Here is a 19,507-nt window from a genome sequence, read left to right as displayed (position 1 = left end):
AACTATGATGATTAAAAGAAAGATACACCAGTCTCCACGCATACAGGGACTAAATGATCGAGGAGGTTACAACAGGGACAACAAACCATCCAACCTAGGGAAAAAAAAAAAAGACAACATAAGACTATGGCCTCAGAGGATTAGCAGAGAGGAAGACTGATGTCTCTGAAACTAGTCAAGAAAACTTGGGGAAGTCCAAAGAGTTTGCATAGATCTGGTCCAAGTTCTGGTTAGGCCATGTCTTGGCTATGTCATTTTTAATAAATTGTTTAACCTCTCTAAGACTAAGTTTCTGATTCTGTAAAATGGGGGTGATAATACCTACTGCAGTGTGCATAGAGGAATAAAATGATGATGCATAAATGTTAGCTAGAATGACATAAATGTTACCAGAGCAGGGATAATGAAGACCTAAACAGAAGCCACGTGTTAATCTAATGGGGTCAGAGGTTACGACACTGAGTGATGACCTTAAAAATGGTATAATGAGGCCTATTAAGAGTGAGCCTTAGATATTCAGCCAAAGAGTTTGGGTTTGGAGTATGGAATAACCAAGATTCACAATCATGTGGAAAATATAAAAGAAGAAATGTTTTTTATGGTTAGGTTGGAGGTGATGAATAACGGTACATTTTATGATACTTACTATGTCCCAGGCAGTTTTAAGTGCATTAAGCATTATCTCAGTTAATACTACAGAGGAAGAGCAGGGAATGGCTGGCTCAGGGAAAGCTGAGAGGCAAAGGGAGGAATCTAGTGGTGAGGGGATAAGAAGCTTGAGAATCACAGTGGCTATACAGAGAGAAATGGTGAAATGTGGTAGACACTGGGAATGGGGACAAGAGAGCAAAGGGTCACAGTGGTTGACACCAGAAGGCTAGAGAATATGATTCCTCAATTAAGATGAAGAGTCATGGAAAGCAGTTTGTAAGAGAACATTCTACTGACAATTCCCTTTTCTTGTCAACCTTGATTCAGTTCTTCAGCCCCCTCTACTCCTTAGCTTTTCACACATTTTGTGTGACTGTTGGAAGGAATCCAGTTGAATCTTTTACATTTTTTTGACCATGTGCACATGCTTCAAGGCCCTCTGCTACATTTTCGGTTGTTGATTTCCTCCACTTACCCTAAAAATTGATATAGTTGCTCTTTTGATTTTTCAATTTGCACCATATCTTCAGGTACTAATTCCACAAAGTACATGAGAAAACAAAGTACATGAGAAAACTCCAAAGAGGCAAAAAAAGAATTCACTTATTCTCAATAAGTGTGACTTATTGAGAAAACCATTAAACTAAGTCATTCTCAACTTCCCAGAAGGGGAAATAATGAGAAATAGATACTACAGTATAGAAAGAGTGGGAAAAGAATGATACTACAGATACTACAGTAGAGAAAGAGTGGGAAAAAAATGTTTCTGAGCTGAGAGACATTCCGGGCTTCTCATTCCACAGTAATTCTTTTACAGAAAAGTCATCAAGTGCTGAAAATAGAGGTTTGTTCATAGATATGTGACAGACCCTTCCTAAGTGACAAGATGGGTCATAATTTTAATGAATATTGTGACACACCCATCAATTATCCTTGAATATGAATGTGACCGTGTGAGTGTGCAAAAGCTGGAGAGTGGGTAATTTCAGTCAGCATATTCCTGCACATCTGTCAACAGCTGTCAGGAATCTAAATGACCCATACTAGATAACATTAATTTTGTGTCTATAAAGAATCTCACCTGCACGTTCAAAACACCTTGGGCTTAGAACCATATGGAGAAAATTACAGAGCAGCCCACAGTAAAATACTGCATTGAAGTACAGTAATGGGGAAGCGGGGGGGACAACTTGGAATTCAGAGCTAAAGAAGTTAAGACTATCAACGGAAGCTTGTGTTGTCGTGGAAACCTAATGCAACTGAGAAGCCAGGGAAGCCATCACTTAGCTATATCACACTGAAAGGTACAGATGCTCTTCAGAACAACTGGAATTGACTGGACAGATGACTCCAAGAAACCAGTAACTGAGTTAGGGATGGGTCTAAAAATTACAAATAAAGGATTGGCATAATGAAGGTAAGGAACAGAGAACTCAGGTGGTCCCAAGTAGAAAAAAGAAAATCCCTTCAGGCACAGGTAGAGTTGTATAGGAAAAGAAGAGATGAGAAAAAAGTAATTAGGATTAGTTGGATGTTCTAATAAAATTAAGGATAACCATTTAGGTTATATAATAAAGGAGGAAAATTGAAAAACAAGTAAAGAACATGCTTTCATTACAGGATTAATCACGTTATAATGTATTAATTGCTAATATATTGACTTTCTATAGACTATGAGCTTCTTTAGAAAGAGTCCGGCTGTGTTTTTCATTACCCCTCCAGCCCCCCACTCTTAGTAGGCCCAGCACGGTGTAGGCACTCAACCAATGTTTGTCAAATGGTAATAATGCTACTATTTATTTAAAAGTGGACTGTGGTACAATTACTGTAAAAGTTGTATTCATTTGCTATGGCTGCCATAACAGAATGGCATAGACTAGTTGGCTTTGACAACAGAAACTTATTTTCTTACAGTTCTGAAAGCTTGAAGTCCAAGATCAAGGTGTTAACAGATTTGGCTTCTTCTGGGGTCTCTCTCCTTGGCTTATAGATGGCTGTCTTCTCTCTGTGTCCTCATGGCCCTTTTTCTGTGCAAGTATCCTTGGTGTATCTTCCTCTTCTTATAAGGACACTAGTCATGTTGGATTAAGGTCCCACCATAAGGGTCCCATTTGAACTTAATCACCTCTTTTAATACCTTATCTCCAGTGTAACGTGGTTACACTCTGAGGTACTGGGGGTTGGGACTTTAATATATGAATTTTAGGTTGAATTCAGTCCATAACACAGTACAGGTGACTCAAAAAACATGAGTTTGAACTACTCGGGTCCACTTACACACAGATGTTTTTCAATAAGTACTACATAACTACACAATTAGAGGCTGGTTGAATCCACGGATGCAGAATCACAAATACAGTAATTGAACATCATGGATTTTGGTATTCAGGGCAGGTCTGGAACCAATCCCTTGTGGATATTACAAGATGACTGTATATAGCTTATTTTGTTCAATCAGCACCACAATCTTAGTATTGCTATTTTGCAGAAGAGGCAATTTGAATCTCAGAAAGATTAAGTAACTGGTCAGTGGTCACACAGCTAGCAAAGAGCCAAATGAGGATTTAAACATAGGTTTACTGATCTCAAAGCCCTCATTCTTTAAAATGTACTCCAACAGAAGAATAAAATGGAAGTTAAGGGTGAACTGCAAAAGATAAACTGATAGGTGTAGTACTATCATCATCATTAGACTTAGAATATAAAGGTAACCTAAAGATACTGTGGGACTCTTTCATCTCATAGATGAGGAGACTGAGCTTCAGGAAGGGAAGTTCTATCCCTAAAGATTCATTTTGTGTCTAAAATTTCCAGTTCTGTTTCCTAAGAATTGCTCCCTCAGTCAACATCAGGTAAATTCTTCCAGTCTCCAGGTGAAAGACTAGAGACAGGGCTTCTGAGAAAAGAAACAAAGAACACATTGAAGCCAGCCTCATGCAGTGCAAAGCATGGCATGGAAATCTGTACAAAGACGGGACTATTTTTTACCTCTAGGAACCTATGTTTTCATGGTGCTAAAAACATGCTTTGTTGTGGCTTTTTTTTTTTTTTTTTTTTGCGGTACGTGGGCCTACTCACTGCTGTGGCCTCTCCCACTGCAGAGCACAGGCTCCGGGCACACAGGCTCAGCGGCCATGGCTCGCTCCGTGGCATGTGAGATCTTTCCGGACCGGGAACGAACCCGTGTCCCCTGCATCGGCAGGCGGACTCTCAACCACTGCGCCACCAGGGAAGCCCAGCTTTGTTGTGTTTTTTGCTTGCTTTGAAAGTTTTTAAAACCAAAGCTGCTCTTTGTCTGCTAATTTCTTCTCATTCATTTAAATATAATGTCTCTAGAATTAAGTGGCAAAATTGCCCTGTGTTTTCCTGAAAAGAAAAAAAAAAGGAAATGACTTTAAAAATTCCAATCAGTCCACTTGATTCTCCTACTAAGGAAGTGGTGATTTATTTTTCCATTGGTAGAGACTTAGGAGGCCCCCAGAAAATCAGCCACTCTCCAGGCCTCTCCCATTTGATGAGGACTCATGAGGGCCTCATTTATAAACTGATGCAGAGAGAAAAGGTGGCAGCTGACAAATTGTATTTCAGCCTCTGACTGTTGCTTGCTCTCCATTACCTTTGTAAATTTTCAACTATAACAATCCCATTTGTGGAATCCTCCTCATGAGGGACAAAGGGTCTTTAAGAAGAAAATTTATCCTGCAGGCTTATAGGCACCTGAAATGAACAGATTGATTGGGAGGTCCACCATATTGGGCTATGTGGAGCCCCAGAGTCCTCTGCATGGCTCTTGGCTCAATCAGCATATCTTATCAATTAACAGGGTATGTTCCAGGGAGTTTTGTGCTGCTTGTTGGGGCCCTTTACTTTCTGTAGCCCCACTATTCCTCCCTTCCTCGACCCACTAGACTCTCTCATGAGATCTAGAGTTTGCTTCCTGAAGCAGAATTGGGAAGGACCCAAGAATTTTCCTCAAATTAATGGCTCTACAGCTAAATGGAACTGATCTAACAGAACTCTTTGGGGATGGATATGCCCCCTCTCCCAGCAAGAGAGTTTGAAGAATTGGTAAACTCTAGACATTCCTAAAAAATGATCTTGCTGCCTTGTAATTCATAGCACACAGCACTCAATGAAATGAGATGAGGCCCTGTTATAAGGCATCTAGCCATGGAGGGGATTATGTTAGAGACAAGGCCATACAAGGCAACACTTGCAGCACTTGGAGAATCATGATTTGGGAAGGATGGAAGCAAGAGGGAGGTGCCCAAGGGGAAGCAGGGAAGCTCTCAAGGTAATTCTGTAAACTCCAACATTTACTGAGCACCAGCTCTGTTCCAGACAGAGTGCTGCAATCTGGGCTTAGTGCTAACATAAGTAATGCACAGTCCCGTCCTGGGAAGTGGTCAGGGCTGAAATCAAACTTTTTTTTCCTGTTTTTTCTTCAGATGAAATTTCAATCATGAATACAGCATATATTATAAATTCAGAAAATCCATAGCAAATCTTTGACATAACTAGCGCAATCGTGAGAATATGCTTTTCTCCCTAGTTACAACTCTCCTTCATAGTCTTTCAAGTGATATTGGTCACCTTAGATGTTTAAAAAGGGATCTTTGAATTCCCAACAAATGATTCCATTCTCAATTTATGAGTTACATGAGAAATATATATATAGTCAAGTGTTTCTACATATTGTATAGAAGCCAAAATTTTTTTAGATCACAATTTAAGAGTTCAGATCTTACGGTTAAGGAATTGAGAGTGGAAACTAGGCAATTTTTGACCATCCCCATTTTGTAAGAGAAAGGGCGGACTGTGCGCACCTCCAGAGGGAAGCGCTTCAGCACAGAGAGCCTCTTCCTTTCCTCTCCGTAGGTTCATCCCTGGCTTCAGTAGAGCTCAAACCCTGCCCATGACAAACAAGAGCTTGAGCAATTAAATAATTACTGTGTCTGCAAGCTCTACAGAGAAAAGGCAAAATGCTAGGCATTGACAGACACCAAATTAGAATAAAAACTACTTTCACTGAAATTATAAGGTGCATCCTGTTTCTTGTCAACCCGTCCCAGCTAAGAGAAGAGACTGTAAGTAATCTAAGAGAAAAAGCAAAATGAATGACACTCACGGTGGCCAGGCCAAAACAGGGTGTCTTGAGAACAAACAAAGAAGCCACTTCGTAGAGAAATTAAAGCTCCTCTTCACAGCCTCTAAAGAGGAACTGTGAATGTTTTCTTCTCTTACTGACACACTTGTTCTCTTCTCAAGAGTTCATTTCAATCCTTACAGCTACTGTCATTCTTTTTGTTCTTTGCCAAGACAGCTGGATAGTTTAAAAGTCATTTCAGACTGAAGTTAAAGATCTGTCTTATCCCAAGTTTTGCTTCACTTGTCTAGTGTCATATTTTCTCTTTAGAAAGGTTTAAGTGGTGAACATAAGAAAGTGAATTCAAATTATTATAGTTATTCTTTTAATTTTAAATGAATATCAACTTTAAAAGACTAGACTGGCATTGGACCAGTCTAGTATAAAAACTGGACCACTGGTATTAGAGTCATCTGGGGATTATTATTTTATATAATAGCTTTATCAAGAAGCAATTCATATACCATACATTTCACCTGCTTAAAGTGTGCAATTCAGTGATTCTTACCACATTCACAGAGTTACACAACCATCAACACAATCAATTTTAGGAGATTTTCGGCATTCCCCAATTAAACCCCACACCCATTAGGAGTCACTCTCCATTTCCCTCCAACCTCCTCGGCTCTAGGCAACAACTAATCTATTTTCTGTCTCTATGGATTTGCTTATTTGGGGGCATTTTGTATAAATGGAATCATAAAATATGTGGTCTTTTGTGACTGAGTTCTTTCACTTATCATAATGTTTTCAAAGTTTATCTTTGTTGTAGCATGTATCAGTACTGCATTTCTTTTTACTACTGAACCCCAGTCCATATTTTAAAAAATCCATTTATCAGTTGACAGACATTTGGGTTGTATCCACTTTGGGACTATTATGAGTAATGCTGCCATAAACATTTGTGTACAATATTTTTTATAGACATGTGTTTTCAATTCTATTGGGTACATATCTAGGAATGGAATCGCGGGCTCATCTGGTAACTCTTTGTTAACCCTTGAGGAAGCGGCTGCACCATTTTCCATTCCCACCAGCAGGATGTGAAGATTCTAATTCCTACACATCCTTGCCAACACTTGTTATTATTGTTTTTTTTTAATACAGCCAGCTTAGTGGGTGTGAAGTGGTAGCTCACTATGGTTTTGATTTGTACTTCCCTGACATTTGGGATTAGTATTAAAATGCGTATTCCTGGGCTACGACCTGACCCTGAATTAGAATCAATGAGTATGCATTTTACTGAGACTCATATATCAATTATTTATTCCTGCATAACAAATATTTATTCTCTCTCATAGTTCTTATGGGTCAGATATTTAGAGGAAGCTTAGTTGAGTATTTCTGGTTTGGTATCTCATACCATTCTGTTAGATATCAGCCAGGGCTGCAGAATTTGAAGGTTTGACTTGGACTGGAAGATCCTCTTCCGGGGTCTGCTTTGAGGGCATGCAATTTATGCAGTCACACAAGACACCATGCTCAGAAGGGTTCTGCACACTTGATTTAATGCACTGCTGTTGCCATCTTGATTGTCTTATATAACTTGTCATCTTTGAACTTCTGCTTTGTAAGTAAAGTCCAATGAGACAAGGGAGCATGTGTGAACAGAGGAGATCTGTGCAACATGTGTGTCTGTGTTCCTTGGGGCTCCATTTGCATTTGATGATTATAATACATATCAATATAGAACTCTGGTGGACCTGTCATGTGTGAGAGTTCAGTGGGACTCAAAGTCAGTACAAGATAGGCATGTTATATTTATGACTGTGTAAATTGAGGTTCTGACAGTCCAAGAGGCCACACTTTCTGTTAGAACCAGAACTTGCTATGAACACAGCAAAGACTGCTTTTGGCCCTGGAGGTGAAGAAGGGAAAGAGAGGAGGAATAAAGCTGTTGAGATGGCCAAAGCCACAGAGTGCACGATGGGCCCCCTCCCTGTCCCCTTCAAATTTCTAGGAAAGCTACCAAACTCACTAGATGCTTTGCAAGAGTGAGTCTTTTCTTGTGAAAATCTGTAAAAGGTTTTAGTTTGGAGTATGGGTGGATATGGGAGAAGAGAGAGATAGCACAAGTGGGCACAGACATAAGGGATAGAGGTGACCAGGAAGAGTTTTAGCTTTTAGGACTAACTGAAATCATGAAGACGACTTTGGACTGTCACTGGCCATGGAATAGGGAGATCTGAGTTTGAGTCAACTTTGAGATCTTCAAAGGTCATGGAAACCTCAGTTTACCCCTGAGTTTTATTTATAAATTCTGTACACTGGACATAATGCATAGCTTCTTGATTCCAAACGAGTAATGCCTACTTATCATTTATCTCCTATATTTAGACATCTTGTGATGACAGATGTTTGAGGCATATATCATTGCATCTTTAAGAGGCATGTAGAAATGATGCTCACTTTCTAGATAGGAAGAACAAGAATATCCCATACTCTGAAGTAAGTGTGTCACATTGCTTGGGTGTTCCCAAGATCTCAAGTTTTGCCTGCTGTTCGGGGCAAATTTGGGCAAGAGATCACAATGCTGAGCCTAACTGAAATCCACTGATCCCCCAACCCTAGTGTTAGCTAAACCTGAGGGACGGGGAAAGGAGGAAGACCTTGCTGAGGCTGTGGGAGAGCTGCTGGGGACTTAACAACATGAAACATTGGTATTTGAGGAACATGAGGCAAAAGGAAAGAGGGAATGCAATGCTCTGGTCTCTAGGTACAATTGCTGCTGAGTCTTGGCATGGCTTGCCCTGTAGCCCACTGTCATTCACTAATTGGCAGAATTTCCTCCTTGTTATGCTGGCTCCATTGAAAACCCACTGCAGGAGCAAACCTGCTTGTCAAAGCACTGGCTCCAGCGATGCTGTGGCTCTTCAACCTGCATGGCCTTCATGCCTCAAAAACGCTGGGTACAGCAGGACGCTGTACACAACCAGGCCAGCAAGCACCAGACTCAATGAGACAAAGGATCTCGCCTCTGCTCAGTTGAGCCTCACTGACAAGCCCCTGCTTTGCTGTTTCAAATGACCAGCAGAAAGGCGACCGACCACAGCTCTGAATCAGAAGCTTTTCTTCTTGTACACGAATTGCAAGAGCAAATTGCTTAGGAAGAAAACTGTTCTTGCAATTTATTTTATATTTCAGAATCAGTGGATTATTTGTTAGTGAGGAATATTTATTGTTAGTTTAACCTGTATTACATTAAGGTGGCTATACATTTGGCCTTATACCTATTTTTAATGTAATTGCACATGTGCTTTGACCTGCAATCCCATATAACTCAACCTGCACTTTGGCTTCTAGACTCATCTACCCAATTGTTTACTCAACCCTTCAGTTTGGAGGCTTAAAGGGCATTTCAAACTAAACACATCTAAAACCAAACTCTTAATTTCCTGTACACTCCTGTCCCACCCATCTGGCCAAACCTGTCTTCATCTCATTAAATGTTACCTCCATTCATTCTGTCGCTTGGGCCAACACTTGTGATCAACCCTTGTACTCTGCCCTTGACCAATCTTTGTCTAGAAGGATCCCTGTCAATATGGTCACATACCTCGCTCCTTCAGGTCACCCATGTGTCATAGGAGTATTTTTTCGATCCATCTCCTAAAACAAAGGAAATAAAAGCAAAAATAAACAAATGGGAACTAATTAAACTTAAAAGCTTGCACAGCAAAGGAAACCATTGACAAAATGAAAAAACAGCCTACTGAATGGAAGAAAATATTTGCAAATGATATGACCAATATGGGGTTGATATCCAACATATATAAAGAGCTCATACAACTCAACATCACAAAAACAAACAATCTGATTAAAAAATGGGTAGAAGACCTGAAGAGACATTTTTCCAAAGAGGAAATGCAGATGCAACAAGCACATGAAAAGGTGCTCAACATCACTAATTATCAGGGAAATGCAAATCAAAACCACAATGAGATATCACCTGACACCTGTCAGAATGACCATCATCAAAAAGAACACAAATAACAAATGTTGGGGAGGACATGGAGAAAAGGGAACCCTTGTACACTGTTGGTAGGAATGTAAATTGGTGCAACCACTATGGAAAACAGTATGGAGGTTTCTCAAAGAACTGAAAATATAACTGCCATATGACCCAGTAATTCCACTCCTAGGTAAAAAACACTAATTTGGAAAGATACTTGCACCCCAATGTTCATAGCAGCTATATATAGATATATATATATATATAGATATATATACACACACACACACACACACACACACACACGCACACACACACGCACACACACACGCACACACACACATATGTATCATTCTAAAACTTGTTTTTTCACTATTAGGTTTTTAAGATTCATCCATCTTGTTACATAACATTCCATTGTATGAATATGACCTAATTCCACTATCTTATAAACAGGCACTTGGGATGGTTCCAATTTATCCTTTTACAGACCATGCTGCAATGAACACTCTTTTATTTCTATCACAGTGCACACCTGGAAGAGAATTTCTCTGAGGGGATATACCTAGGAGTGGAATTGCTGGGTTGCAGGTCATGTAAACATTTATTTTATAAGATAATGACAAATTGTTTTGGGAAGAGTTCTTGCTAATTTGCATTCCCACCAGCAGTATATAAAGTGTATGTTGATCCATATTCCTGCCAACACTTGGTATTTCAGACTTCTTTTTGAAAATTAATAGGTGGAAAATAATATTTGACTGGGGTCTCAGCTCACATTTTCCTAGTTGCTAATGAGACTGGACAACTTCTCAAATGTTTGTTGGCCATTCAGGTTTCTTCTTCTAGGAAATACCTATTCATGTCATTTATCTATTTAGCTGTTTTTCTTTTTTCTTTTTTTTTTAAATGCATAGATCTTCCTTATATACTTGTTATATTCATTGCAAATATCTTCTCACCTTTTTTTTTGGAGGGGTGGTTATTTTTTTCACTTTTTTTATTGTACTGCTTGAAAGACAGAAGTTTTTAATTTTAATATAGGCAAGCTTATTAATCTTTTCTTTGATGTTTAGTGCTTTTTTATTTAAGAAACTTTTTCCTTATTCCACTATCAAAAAGATATTCTTCTATCATTTCTTCTAAATGCTCTAAAGATTTGCCTTTTACGTATAAGCCTTTAATCTTTGTAGATGGCATGAGGTAGGGACACAATTTTATTTTTTCCCACATAGATAATGGTCTCAGCAACATTATCAAATAGTAACTCTGTAATATATCATGTATTGATAAGTGTGTGTATCTGTTTCTAGGCTTTTTCTTCTGTTTATAACAGAGGCCGTACCAATACCACACTGTCACAATTAGTAAAGCTTTATAATAAATATTGATATGGGTGGGGCAAATCCTACTACCCCATTGTCTATTCTTAGCTTTTTGTTCTTTGATATACATTATGGATATACATTATTTCAAGTGTCTCTAAAAATTCTATTGTGGTTGTTTTTTTGTTTATTCTTTACTAGAATGCATTGAATCTATAGATACTATTGGGAAGGATTAAAATCTTTATGATATTGGATCTTCCAATCTGTATACCTGATAAATTTCACAATTTAAGTATTCTTTAATGTCTCTTCATAAAGTTTTATAATATCTCCAAAGAGGTTCTGCATAATTTTTGTTAGATTTATTTCCAAGGATCTTATATTTTTTATTTCTATTTTAAATGTCATGCAGTTTTAAAAACAACAAAGTTAGCTAGTACTTAAAAATGCAATTAATGTTTGTATATTGATCTTACATATGCTCATTTTGCTTTATTCTCTTATTTATTCTAATAAATAACATAAATCAACAACCTTCAAGTAATGAAAATTTTATTACTCTCTTGGTAATTTTCATGCCTTTAGTTTTTTTTCTTCTTGTCTTATGGAACTGACAAGGGTCTTCACTAAATGTTGAATGTATGCAGTAAAGTGAGTATCCATATCTTGATCTTAATTTTAAAGACAGTACCTTCAGTATTTCTCCATTAAGAATGAAGTTTTCTCTAGGTATTTTTAAATAATATTTATCAAGATAAAAATGTTTTCTTCTATTCCTAGATTACTAAGTTATCTTTAAATTGAATAGGTGTTATATTTTATCAAATGATTTTTCTGCTTAAATGGAATTGGTATATAGCTTTTTTTTCTTTAATTCATTAATATGATGAATTACATTCATAGTTTTTCTAATGTGAAACCACTCTTGGCATTCCTGAGATAAACTCAGTTGTATCTGTGATATAATAGCTTCTTTATATGCTGCTGATTTTGGATTGATAGTATTTTGTTTAGGCTTTTACTTCTATGTTCACAAAAAAAGTAATATGGTTATAAACAATGTACCAGGCTGTGTTTTACAGTTAGAGTGTATTGTTGGTTAACTGCAGAATCTGTATGCTGACAAATACTTAATAGCCACTCAGCAGATACTTTTGATATTGATGATGAAAGTAGAGGAGTTGACAGAATGTCTTTCTATATTAGAAAAATGCCCATTTAAGACTATGGTTTAGAAGATAAAGGAAAGTGATTACAGAGTCCATCATAGACACTGTAACACAGCAAGTCCACAGATCTCCAAATAATAGTTATATGGCCAATAGAGAATAAAAATATTTTCAAAGCAGGATAATATCTAAGTTTCTGAAATACAGTGGAAAAAATTATTTTGGGGAGTGGGATGTCTTTGTTCACAGAGTAGAATTTCCTGACCTTAAACAGAATAGCCTGTCTCTCCAAGAATACATTTCACTGAGAGCCCCTAATGCTGCAGTGGAAATTCAAAGGGACAAGGTAATTGACTGTTCCCTCAATTCAGTGTGTCACTTGTTACTGTAATAATGACACTCACTGTCCTCCTCATATACCTTGCCTTTCACCTTGCCTCAAACATCAGAATTTATGTTTGTTTCTCAAATTGATTTTATATCTGAATTACAACAGAAATCATCTCATTTTTAAGAACTTGGTTATAGTGCTTACTATCACACTAGTCTTTCTTCATCTTTCTTTGATTTAATCATTATTTCAGGACTTCATATTATTGTTCTGTTATTAGTTTTTGTACTATGTTATGATATTCCTTTGTGACTTGCTTTCATATACTAAAAGACATGCAATGAATCAAAAATCAACACTATAAAATGATAAAGCAACTTCAGAATAGATAAGCAACTAAAAAACAAATAAAATATGTAAGGCAGAAAAATAAATACACATCTACTGACGGCATGGTAATACAGTCTAAGGACTCAGGTTATTTTACAAGTAACAATGACCCTGAAATTAAGAAATGGCAAGAAAAATCAAAAGAATATATGGGCCATGAAATTTTACCTCCAAAAAGGAGAGAATTTCTCATATTAGTGTTCTCCCAATGTCTTATTTTTATCCTTCAGCTTCTATGAGAATTATAGAGGCTAACAAGTGGATTGCTTTTGCCATGATAAAAATAGAAGGAGAGCTGCATGGCAGGAACGTGTCTTAGGCTGTTACTTTGATGAAGTGGCCTAAACCTGGAGATATCACTGAACATAGAACATGATGAAAGTCATTTAAATTCTAGTAGTGAAACAAAGGCAAAGACTTCAAATGAGAGGTAATGTAAGGGTTGATTTTGTTCATTTCTGAGGTATACCATGTGATGGGACATGCCATCTTGCAGTATTTGTCCTGATCAACTGTCACAGGTAATTTATTTTTAAGACTTGCACTGTAACTATCTAAGTATGTGATTCACTACATGGCAACTCTGGTCCTGAATGCTAATAATCCACATTTCTGTCACTGATATGTTTTATTAGTCATTTATTCAACATACTCGCTTCTACCTGACCAAAGGAGAGAGCCGTGACAGTTATTCCAAAGAGTTGCAGGTTAAAAAAAGCAAAATTGTCTTCAAATATTGAAGACAGCTTAAGGCATCCAGCATAAAGCTCCCCAAATGATCAGTCACTTTAAAGTATCAAGCAATGTTGAAGTAGCTTATTTTACTTTCTGCCCTTTCAGGAGAGCTTTCAGGTATTAAAACTTCATGGATAGCTCATGACACATAGCAAAGGAAAGGACTTTCAAAGGAGTCCACACATTTAAATTAACATTGGCCTTCTACCTCCACAATAAGCCATAGAATTTTTAGTGAGACTTTATTGGTTTGTTCTGTGTCCTGTACAATTCCTTTGGGTTTTAATGAAATATCAGAGATAAATATCAGAGATAAAACAGTGAAAAGCATTTGACCTAGAAAGAATCCTGAAAAGTCCACCTTTATAATACACCTATATAATACATCTATAGTCACCTATTATTCCATTAATATTCTAGTGGATGCCACTGAGGACGTATTGCAAAGACAAGGGATAAGACATCCATACGCCAGGTAAGCCACTGTCCTCTGATCATATGTGCTGCTCCTAGGCAGATGGGAGAGTGAGGAAAAATCCTGAATTACCTGTGTTAAAATCTGAAGTTACTAAATTATCCCAGAATGGATTAAGGTTATTTTTCCCATAATCAGATATAATGAAGTTTAAAATAGAGATTACATTGTTATAGAAAAATAAAGAACATTATTTTCTTTCCTACACATGAGTAAGTGGCCGTTACGTTTTTCTTTTGACTTGTGTATTAGTTATCTATTGCTGCATAACAAATTACCCTCAAAAAGTGGCAGCTTTAAACAACTCTAAACATTTAGTTCACACAGTTCCTGTGGTTCGGGAATTCCAGAGTGGCTTAGCTGAGCGCTGGGTGCTGGGCGGTTCTGGATCAGGGCCTCTCACAGCTGCTGTAAACATGATGATTGGAACAGCAACCATCTGAACGATGCACTGGAATCGGAGGATCTGATTCCAAGATGGCTCATTCAGTCACTGGCAAGTTGGTGCTGGCTGTTGGCAGGAGGCAACAATTCCTCACCACGTGTAATTTTATAAAAAGTTGCTGAAATGTTTTCAGGACACAGTGGCTGACTTCCTCCCAAGAAAATAATTCCAAAGAGCACAAGGTGGAAGCCATATGTCTTTCATTATCTACCCTCAGAAGTCACATGCCATCATTTACACAATAGTCTATTAGTTATAAGTAGTCAACCCTATTTAACAGGGGAGGCGAGATCATTGGGGGACCCTGTAGAAGATGGCCACCACAATGTGCAAACTAGAACTACATCTTGTTTAGAAGGCTTTTCTGCGGTAACTATAAACCTGGAAATGATATTTCAAAGAATTTACGTTCAGACAGGCAAACCCAGCCAAACAGTCTGAGAACTTAGTTTTGTATTGTTTTCTGGTTGGCACAACATCGTCTGATAAAAATAACAGGATTTCCCATAGTACACAGTTCCTTTTTTTCCACTCCACAGTGTTGTACAAATGTCATTTTATCAGCCCTTACATAATGTTAAAGCACAGATTCCTTGTTAAAAGTCACACAGCATGTTAGAGAGGAGTAGGGCTCCAGCTGAAGTTATTTCATACACATCAAGCATTTGGTCTACATCTCTTTGTTACTACAAATAGAAGCCAATAAAATAAGAGGGATGGAAATAAATGTCTGAGTAAAAGGAAGAAATACAATAGTTGGAAATGGTTGGCAGTACTATAAAATACAGACTTCTTTTCCCAAGTAAAATAAGTGGTGAAAGGAAGGTAAGGAAAGAGGAATAAAACAAAGAGAGAACTCCAAGAGGCTCTTCTAATTCACTCTCTTAATTTTACAAATAAGGAAACTAAGGTCTAGCATATTTAATTCGCTTATCCAAAACCACCCAGTAGATTAAGCAGTTATATATTCAGAGGCCATTTCATAGGCCTGACCTCTTTTCTCTTAATTTTGTATTTATAAAACATCACACAACAGGTCAAAAGGACAAAGTCGAGTTGAATCAGTTGTTGGTCATCACCTTGACAAAAGCCAAAAGTGATTTCTTGGTAGACTTCAACTATCCACAGTTCTTAAGAAACATAAATTTAGTTAAGCGACTTTGCCGAAATCTTTCTTTCTAGCGCCAAAATTTAACTTAAGATATTATTTTAAATTAAAGAAACATTTTGTCACTCTTAGGAAGACACTGCTACAGAAAGAAATATTTCTGTTTATTTTTCTTTTTAAAAATGCTTTTTTTAATATAATTTTGAATGTAAAGGATACTTCTTTCACGTAGGAAGCACTAATCATAGAAAATAATTTCACATCGTGCCAAAAATTCTGATCAGCTGAAACTGTTATCCTTTAGCTGAATGTCTCTTGAGCTGGCATTTCACAAGTGTGTTTTAGGAATTGTTCTCCAAACTACAGTGTGACTCATTGCCTCCTTTCAACTGTGCATTGTCTGCTCCTCTTCAGTGTGCAAAACTTTCTGATTGTTGTAATTTTATTTTCATGCCACATTACCCTAGAAAACATTCTTCCAAACAAACAACTGCTGTCAAAAGGCATAAGATGCACTGTTTGTCTTGGATTCTAGTGAATGAAACTAACTCATAACAGTCTATGGCTTGATTTAGAAATGTCACTGCCTCATATGGAAACTGATTTAGCATATGCTAAACGGCAACTCTTAGTTGCTAGGACAAGGTAGAAAAGGTCCTTGGACTAACTGATTAGAAAACGTGAAAATTATTGGGCTCTGGGATGAAGAAGCACACTAATGATACACAGGCACCTGAATTTCTCTATAAAATCAAACATTTACTGAGCACCTATCACTGACTAAATACCTATCTTTGACCATGGACGATGCTGTTGTTACGGGTTCAAGGTTGAATGTGGGTTTTAGGGCTCAAATCCTATTTCTCACTTCTTCTATCCTGCAGGTTTTGTGCTAAATGTATTAAACACAGAACACAGAAGGTAAAATGGTCAAATATCTTAGTAAATACTCACTAATCAGGGCTCCTCTAGAAGAGGTTTTGTAGCATGGCTAAGGCCAAGAGGCTTAAATAAGTCTCAGCCTGTTATCAACACCCAGGAACCTCCATCCCACTGGAAATCCAATTCAAAACACACTCACCAGTGCCAGCAACAAGGAAACAAGAGAGAAGTTTTAAAAAAAAAATCATGTAGTTATCACCAATGCCTACTATTCAGCTGCCTAGGCTACCCAGACTCCACTATCTGGGCTGTCGAACCGATAGGAAGTTGTTACGTGAGATGAAAGAGAGCAAAGGAAAGAGGCCTTGGCTTCCTCCTACGGGGAGAAAGGGCTCTGGTGGAGCCTGCCTCTGTGAGGTAGGTTGAGAGCTCTGCCCATGCGGCCCTCCTGTTTGAGAAAAGAAAGCCCAAGGCAAGAATGCAGGAAGTAAAAGTGTGAGCAAGAGGCCTGCCCCGAGAAAACTGCCATCAGAAGCAGAAGATGCTCAGCTGATCTCAACGCAATGACCTCACCCATTAGTGAATTCTGACCAAATGAAAGTCAGGCTCGGACAAAAAAAAGAAAATCCTTCTGTCTCGTAAGGAAATCCAGTTTCAGCCACTAACATTTCCTTCTGTAGTCCTCTGACTGGGGAAAAGAAGACTGGGCAGAAATTGTTTTCCTTTGGGCAGAGGCTAAGTCCAAGGGAGAAGGAGTCTCCCTTCCTATCAGGTATCAAAGTGCCCCTTATGGAATTTGGAAGCAGAAAGCTTGGGTTCAAGCCAAAGGCTGTCACCTTCACTACCGCCCAGCTGGATAAGAGTAGGCAGTTATTTATCATCTAGAAATCTCAATTCCCTCTGAAAACTGTGAGTGTCATTCCCCACTAGCTGTGAGTGATAAAAGCCTTCTCCCTGTTGGTTTATCCAAGGAATTCTCTGGGCCAATCCTGATCAGGCCTGGGAGTCTCTTAGAAGTCTCCTATTCCCTGAAGGAAGAGGTAGGATGCAGAAGAAGGAGTGTAGAATTAGTCTTGCAGCATGAAGTCTGTGTGCCTGGGGTGAGCTTTTGAGTTCAGGGGCCCACTGAACAACATTTCTCTCTAAGTCCTCCTGAGATTTCCCAAGACTGGCTTCTGCCCCTGATCCCTTAAGTGTGTTCCAGTTTTCCCAGGTTGAAACCTCTATACCTGCAGTATGACTCCTCCCCTGGCTCAATGGAAGGACCTATTTTTCCACTGTAGTTGACTGGATCTCACTGCAAAAACAATGCTGCCAGCTGGCTAGTTGTAACAGTGTGTCTGCAAGGAAATGTTAGGATCATCCCTTGAGTGACAGCCCCAAGTTCAGGACAGCCTTGGTTTAGTGTCATGTGTACCACGGGTTAGCTTCTTTGGGGCCAGCTGCACACCTGGGTTAGCCCTGTTGGCTCTAGCCCACACTTTTCCAGCTTCCTCTCCAATGTCTACTTGTGTGCTACTGAAGTTACAGCATGCTTCCTGTCCAAGGCTACAGCTCTCCAATTCTGAGAGGCCCACAAAAGTGATAGGCTTTTACGTTGTAAACAACCCAACAGCAACCAGTCAGAGATGGACGGCAATGGTTTTCATTTGACAATGCTCTCTGCTTGGGTGTAGTATGGCTAAGAAGTGTGTAAGCCTTGCTTGGAAGGAAGGCCAGCTGTTTTCAGGACCAGGAATGTCCCTGCTCCATCTCAGCAGCAGGTCTAGGTCTGTTCAGCCTTCCAAGCAAAGATGTTTGCTTGTTCATTTCCTTGTAACAAGTACCTACTATATATCTCTATTGTTTCACCAATAGTATCATATTGTGACTATTGGGTTTAAGTCTATTTTTCAAATTTTTTTTTTATTTTTATTTTTTCGCGGTACACGGGCCTCTCTCTGTTGTGGCCTCTCCCGTTGTGGAGCACAGGTTCTGGACGCTCAGGCTCAGCAGCCATGGCTCACTGGCCCAGCCGCTCCGCGGCATGTGGGATCTTCCCGGACTGGGGCACGAACCCGTGTCCCCTGCATCGGCAGGCGGACTCTCAACCACTGCGCCACCAGGGAAGCCCTTCTGTTTCAAATTTGTTGCAAGTTTCATATTAACTATCATTGTATTGTCAGTATCAAGCATTGTGCCTGGGCCTTCAATAAATATATTGTATGACTGGCTGCCTAGATGGATGGATGGATGGATGAATAAATGAATGAATCCTACAACTGGACTGGGGTATCATGGTATATAATCATAAAAGATCATTACATGTCCATCCCAAAGTATCATAGTTCTTGGAAGACCTCTGACAAATTCCAGTTTATAGGGCAAGGTGTCAGTTCTAAGACACAGATATTTTTCTGCATGTTTTACATCTATGAAATGGTGAGGTATCTCCTAATCCCTGTTGGACAGGCAGAGTCAGGATATGGTTGTCATAGTGTGTTGGTACATCCAAAGTAATAAGGTCGGTGTCAGTGGTTTTGAAGGAATGCATGGAAAAGACGAGGACGGTTTTAAAGCAATGTGACATCACCAACTCTCCTGACACCATGGAAGATAATAGTGAGAGAGGCTGGGTCCTGGGAACTGGGTTCCTTTGCTGCAGCGCTTGCACCTGGACACACGTTCCTCAAGCAACAGATACAAAGAAACTGTAAGGGACTAAAAATAACTGCGTGCATGGGCAGTTGGGGCAAATTATGAACAACAAGATACACATAGACCAAAACCCAGCTGCCACTTCTGAGATGTCCGGAGCAAAAGCAAGGTACTGCGCGTGATCCCTGCACACAGCACCCCCCAGGGGGTGGGCAGATCACCTAAGCCACCCCTCCTGCCCGACCCCTGGACACATCC

Source organism: Tursiops truncatus, chromosome 6 (genome assembly GCF_011762595.2).
Source record: "Tursiops truncatus isolate mTurTru1 chromosome 6, mTurTru1.mat.Y, whole genome shotgun sequence".
In the NCBI taxonomy this organism is placed as follows: domain Eukaryota; kingdom Metazoa; phylum Chordata; class Mammalia; order Artiodactyla; family Delphinidae; genus Tursiops; species Tursiops truncatus.
This window is presented reverse-complemented; position numbering follows the sequence as displayed.